This window comes from Gossypium arboreum, chromosome 11, assembly GCF_025698485.1.
Source record: "Gossypium arboreum isolate Shixiya-1 chromosome 11, ASM2569848v2, whole genome shotgun sequence".
NCBI classification, from domain to species: domain Eukaryota; kingdom Viridiplantae; phylum Streptophyta; class Magnoliopsida; order Malvales; family Malvaceae; genus Gossypium; species Gossypium arboreum.
The window spans coordinates 83,741,632-83,748,646 of record NC_069080.1 but is presented as its reverse complement, the minus strand read 5'-3'; the positions used below and the strand labels follow the sequence as shown (position 1 = coordinate 83,748,646).

General features: G+C 39.1%; 1 non-coding gene across 1 annotated transcript; it reads left to right on the top strand.

Moving 5' to 3' along the window:
- The first annotated feature begins 6,671 nt into the window (after positions 1-6,671).
- LOC128284421 (small nucleolar RNA R71) lies at positions 6,672-6,778 on the top strand. Its single transcript, XR_008274848.1, has one exon. It is a non-coding gene; the product is annotated as a small nucleolar RNA R71 (small nucleolar RNA).
- Positions 6,779-7,015: the final 237 nt, after the last annotated feature.

The following is a 7,015-nucleotide window of genomic DNA, read 5'->3' as shown; positions in this document are numbered from 1 at the left end:
GTCTTGATGAATAATCCGGCTTCTGAGATGGATCAATCGACATTCTTCCTGTAATTCCTTGCTTCCTACTCCATGTGTCGTCTTAAGTGCCTCATCAAGTGTTTAAATAGGCTTTAGAATGCCTAAGAGCCCTCAAAAGTGGCCTTTTCTGAATAAGACTATTCTTGGGCTCGACAGGGACACGCAAGTGTGACACGCCTGTGTGCGATTGCTCCAGACAGTTGTCAAGGCTGTTAAATAGGCACAGGCGTGTAGTCTGCATGTGTAAGTCGTGCTTCGATCCTGCCAAATGGACACAACTGTGTGGCTTACCTGTGTGGGGAAGTCCAGGCCGTGTTGATTTCCCATGTGGGTCCATTTTCTCCGTTTTCAGCCCGTTTCTCACTCTTTTTGCCCTCCTATGCTCTCCTAAATATAAAATATGAAATTAAAGGATTAGAAGCATCAAATTCACCAAATCTAAGGATAATTCATCCAAAAAATGTGTTAATCATGGGATAATAATATGTATAAATTATGGTTCATCAAATACCCCCACACTTAAGCGTTTGCTTGTCCTCAAGCAAAATACTCAACTCACAATCAAAATAAATTTTTCTCAATTTATAATCCTTATCAATAATATCTCAAAATAATCCATAAGTAATCATACATTGAAAGTTCAACTAAAAGTACATCAAAGTTTCAAACATTGCAAGTTGAGCATTTTATCATGAAGACATAGGTGTTCCCCCTCATTTAAGTAATCACCTTTGATCAAAATATCACAGAGTTTAGCATCTTCACTAAAGATTTACTCAAATCACTTGAGGTGTTTAAGGACATCAAATAAAGCACTCAACAGTCAATATGAAAAGTTATTACCATAGGCTTGCATGAAAATCAAATCTTTACCACTATAATTTGAGATGAAACGTCAATCAAAAGGTCTTTAGAGGGTTGTAACGTAGCTTTGGTTAGGGGGTGTTGTCACAAGCTGAAAGAAAAGGTTAGAATCGAGATTGAATTGAAAAATTACCTAACTAGAAAAATAACTAATTATCAATTGAATACATATGAGCTTCTTCTCAGAATATGGAATTAAACACTTAAGCTCAAACACAAAAATCGCTATAAATGTATGTATGTATGTATGTATTATTATTATATATATATTTTTTAAGAACAATTCAAATAATAAAAGCTATCTATCAAACATAAAACATAGTTAAGCAATTTATTTAAATCAAATCTTGACAAAAATAGGGATCAAATTAATATAGGGGATTTCAACAATAATGGGTTATAGGTTAATATGGAGGGTGGATAAATGAATGGGTTGTTAGACTCAAGGGGGTTCACTAAAGGTTAATTATGAAGGTAGGCTTTTATGGAGTGAGTGGGTTAAACCTAAGTGCCTTTATCATTTTGACATATCAAATCAAATGGTGTAGTCTTGACATGCATAATCAAGCAAGTTCTAGAATAACGATTCAATATTGACACACTCAAAGCAACCATAAAAGTGAGCATGAAAGAAATAGATGATCTAAAGGCTCAAGCTCTCACAAAAATCATGGCTTTTTGATGTTTAAACTTGTGAATTTTAATTCAAGATAACACCTAAACTTGGGGAAACAACCTAAAAATTTTTAATTTTCAAAAATCAACTTATCACGCTTGATTCTCTAATTCCTTAAAGTTAAAACAATCGATGCATGAATGCCTATGTTTTAATTCAAGACATATCGATAACAATCATAAATTAATCAAAATTCATTCTAATAATGATATGAGAAGATTATTTGAGAACAAGACAAAATTCAGGGATTTTTCTGATAATGATATAAAAGATCCCCCACACTTAAGATGTACAGTGCCCTCAATGTACAAAGATAGATATACTGAACAACATAGATATATAATCATAAGATAAGGAGAGAAGTGAAACTTCCTGAATAATGAATGAACTCCTTGAATTAGAGTTATAGAGAATAATCAGCCAAGGCAATGATGAGAGTGGAGGAGGATACTCCGGTGGTGGTTGAGGTTCATTAGTCCATAAGTCCTGTGCCAAAAGAATATTATATTTGATAGTAGCTATGGTCGTGGTAGAGCAGGACATTGCAGTCGTGGAGAACCTTTTCCAGTGGAGTTTTTAATTCCTAAGTGATGATGAGCTTTGGAGCTCTTTATAACTGTGATAAAATCAAGAACTCTTTAAGAAATATAAGGAAGCATAATTACTCGTAATGAAATAGCCGAAACTATGAATTATTCAATAAAAATTATAAAACCTAAAATTCAAATAATATTAACGAAAAATAAAATAAAAAGTACTTAAAGAAGATAAATAAAGATAAAATTGGAAATAAAAATAAAAAATCAAAAGTCTTTAAACATCGTCATCACCGGATGGATCACGAGGTGGTGGTGGCGATGAGATGTGAAGGTGCTGACAAATCTTATGAAGAGCAGCATCAATGTGATCAAAGCGCTGAAAACACTGCTGCTCAAATCGAGTAAGGTGCTCAGAGATGTCAGACTATGAAGCTGTCGCATGAACTGGACGATGGATGGGTGGTGACTGAGACGATGGGTCCTCATGACATGGAGTGACATCATTAGTAATGTCCTCTGGGCCCTCCTCAATGGACTAGATGAGGTGGTACTGAGGAGGGTAGGTTCCACGTTGTTTCTCGATCAACTTCATATGTAGCATACTCGAGATGCCTTGTGGGGACATTTGACCAATGTGAGTAAAGGAGGATGATTGTGCTGCTGTGTTGAGGAGCCCGATGTGCTATGCCAGTCGAGTCACATAGGGGCCAATGGAGATGACTCCTCTCCTCTGCCACTTCTTCTGATGGCAGATGGTGAGGGCAATGAAATAGGCAAGGTCAAAGACGTGCCCGATTTCCATGCTCCATAAAAAGTAGGCGTCGTGAGTGTTGACGACGCCGGTTCTCTCTCGACGCCCTGTTAGAGTGTGGGCTAAGATGGCGTGTAGGTATTGCAGGGATGGGGCGAGGGCTGATGCTTTAGAATGGCTAGGATCATAGGTGGCCGAGGTAGGGACGAGGTCCTTCCAGCATTTGGAGGGAGAGTAGTGGATGTGGCGATGGAGGGTGTCGAGTTCGTTGTCGTCCATGAACTCCTCTGTATACAGTCCTAGTGCAATTTCAAACTCCGGTACGCTCAACTAGCGCACTAGACCACCGAGATAGAACTGGACCGTTCCAGGATTGTCGAAGTTTGTCATGACGACTTGAAGATTGAAGGTCGAGCAGAGTTCCATTGTGAGCTCGAGGTACATCAGCTCGATGATCTCAAAGAAGAGCCCCTACGGGTCAGTCGTCAGGAGGGCTTGGACCGCGTTAGCCATTTGAATTTGTTCAAGTGCAGACCAGTCAATGCAGCGGCGTACACCTAGGGGTTAGGCCCGTAATATCTGAAATAGTTCCTCCTGGGGTTCCAAGGGAAACTGGAGGAAAGGGTGACGGATCTCAGCGGTAGGACCAGAGGATGACGTTTCTCCTTTCCTTTTCTTCAAAATGGGGACGGTGGTCTTCTTGCCATGTGAGGTTGACATAGTATACCTGCGATGGCAAGACAAAATAAAAATAAAATTACTCCCCAACAATAGCATGGAAAAATATGCATGGTAAGACTAATAGAGATACTTCATAGAAGTCATGTACTAAATAACAACTATGCTAAAAAAAAAAACCCAATTAGATATATTAAGTCATTACTATGATAGGACTATGAGAGTAATGCTAACAAAAATATCTAGTGAATGAATGCATGTGGGTTTGATAAGTATGAAATCTGGTATGGGTAAGCATGAAATCTATGGAAACAAGAAAAATGGATGAATGTAACAAAATGTATTGACTAACATGGCAAATTTCTTAATGAAGAGCATAAGTATTCTATCATTATAACTATGATTATTTACTGAAAATAAAACAAACTATCATGAAATAAGTAAAAGAATGAAGAGAATAGAGAGAAAAAAATGAACAAACGTAAGAGGAAGGAGCTTTGGGTCGTCGAAGGTGGTGCTGTGGTCGGCGCACGGGCGTGACAAGTAGGGCGTGTGAAGTTGTAGCGGCTAGGGTTAGGGATTGTGGGGAAGGGGGTGATGAATAGTGAGGGGTTTATATAGATTTTGGGGCACACGTGTTTGTCGTGATTTTCAAATTTGGGCGCATCTGAAATTTTTCACATGCCCGTGCTCTTTGGACGTGTTGGTGCACACAGCCTTGTCGCATGACCGTGTTCTACTTCATTCACTTCTCCCACACCCGTGTATGGATGTCCATGCCCGTGTTATTTTATCAGTCTTGAGCATTGTTGATGGGCAGAGGCGTGCTAAATTCTCGGTTTCAACAATGGTTTATAGACAAGGGCATGTCGCACGCCCGTGTTGGTTTGACAGACTCACCGACAGCCACGTCACATGGCCGTGGCAACTTATTGTATCCCGTGTTAAGGAAAATTTTTACCCTGTTTTCACACGGCCGTATCGCACGACCGTGTCTCCTCCCTTGGTGTGAGCACAACCTAAGGCACGCCCGTGTGCCTGGCCGTGTGGATTAGAAAACCTGTGTTTCAATGACTTAGTTAGTGATTAGATGTTAAAAAATAAAATTTTAAAGAAGTTAACGTCATTAGTGCTCAGGTTGCCTCCCAAGAAGCGCTTATTTATAGTCTAAGCTCGACTTACCTTTCTGTTGCATGGTCATGGTGGTGTGAGGAGTTCACACTCCTCATCCCTGCTATCAATTTTATCAAAATAAGGTTTAAGACGAGTATTGTTTACCTTAAAAGTACCGAATTTGGGATGAATTACCTCGACTATACCATATGGGAATATATTGAGTACCGTAAGAGGGATTGCTCCGTTAGGTTCAAAAGTGGCAATACGAGGGTCTGCTGCATCTAGTAGTACTTTGTCTCCAACCTTAAGTTGATTTGGTGAGATATTGAGCTCGTCATGGCATGGTTTTGGTTTATCGTGTGTTTTACTTTATGTGTTTGCCATTCATTTATTTCCTCGAGTTGTAGTCTTCGTTCTTCACAGATAGGTCCTTTGTCGTTACTCGAACATGGCTCAGGTGTGTTCTTTGAACGTGTTTCTTGCCAGGAAGGTTTCACCACATGATCAGTTTTAATAGTATGATTTATACAACCACCTTCAATTTTCGCTGTGTTACTAGAATTACGAGCTTGAAGGGTGATTGTTTCATCTCCCACACGAAGTGTAACGTCACCTGTGCCAACATCAATTATTGTTCTAGCAGCTGCTAAAAAGGGCCTCCCTAAAATTAAAGGAACGTTACTATCTGCTTCTATGTCTAGAACAACGAAATCAACTGGGAATATAAATTTGTCAATTTTAACGAGTACATCTTCAATAATACCCCTAGGAAATCTGATTGTTTTATCGGCTAATTCAGTACTCATCCTAGTTTGTTTGGGTTTCCTAAGACCTAGTTGCTTAAACATTTTGTAAGGCATGACATTGATGTTAGCCCTTAAATCAGCCAAAGCATTATTAACATCTAAGCTACCAATTAAACAAGGAATTGTAAAACTCCCTGGATCTTTTAATTTGTTGGGCAGCTTATTCTGTAGAATAGTTGAGCAAACCGTGTTCAGCTCCACATGCGACACTTCATCCAACTTTCGCTTATTTTCTAAAAGTTCCTTTAAAAATTTGACTGCGTTTGGCATCTGTGAAAGGGCTTCAATAGTTTAAGGAATTTACCAAATTTTTCATCTGTGTGGTCTTTCCTTGTCTCATTTGGCTATGGCACTCGTGGTTTGTACTCTTTACTTACCGATTTTTGCTCACTGTGGTCTACCTCACCTTTACCTTTACTTACCACAGTTTCTTGCCTCGGTTCTAGTTCAGATGTAACTAAACCTTCATCATCTTGAATGGCAATTGCATTGAGTTGCTCCTTTAGGTTAGATTCAGTGTTACTCTAAAGGCTACCTTGTGGTCATTCAGATATGAATTTAGCGAGCTGGCCTATTTGAGTTTCGAGCCCTTGGATCGACGCTTATTGATTTTTAAGTGCTATCTCGGTATTTTGGAAACGAGCTTCTGATACTGAGATGAATTTTGTTAGCATCTCCTCAAGGTTCGACTTTTTCTCTTGCTGGTAAGGTTGTTGTTGGAAACCTGGAGGTGGTGGTAGTCTCTGATTCCCTTGGCCTCCCCATGAGAAATTTGGGTGGTTCTTCATCGTGCATTGTAAGTGTTACTATAAGGATTATTTTGAGGTCGACGATTATTAGCCATATAATTTAATTGCTCGTTTTCCATGTTGTGGCCATAGGGTGTGTATTCTGAATTGCTCAATTCTCTTCCACTTGCATTGCATTGCATTACTGGGTGAACCTATGAAGAGTCAAGAAAACCGTCAATTTTTCTATTCAAAAGTTCTACCTGATTAGAGAGCATGGTGACTGAATCAACATTAAAAACGCCAGTTTCTTTCGTCGGTTTTGTCATCATGACTTGCCACTGATAATTATTCAGTGACATCTCTTCTATAAATTCATAAGCCTCCTTAGGTGTCTTATTATTGATAGTTCCTCAAGCAGCTGCGTCAATCATCTGTCTAGTCGAAGGATTCAGGCCATTGTGAAACGTTTGAACCTGTAGCCAGAGTGGTAACCCATGGTGAGGGCACCTTCTTAAAAGGTCCTTGTATCTCTCCCATGCATCATAGAGTATTTTTAAATCCATCTGCACAAAAGAAGATTTATCATTACGTAATTTGGCTGCTTTGGCTGGCGAGAAATATTTTAATAAAAAATTTTCGTTCATTTGTTCCCAAGTAGTGATAGACCCTCGTGGCAACGAGTTCAACCACTGTTCAATGAAAAAGGGAATAACCGAAGGCGAATGGCATCATCAGAAATGCCATTGATTTTAAATGAATCGCAAAACTCTAGGAAATACTTTTAGAAAATTCGATTGATTAAGACAATACCCAAGGAAAAATCCACCTAGACT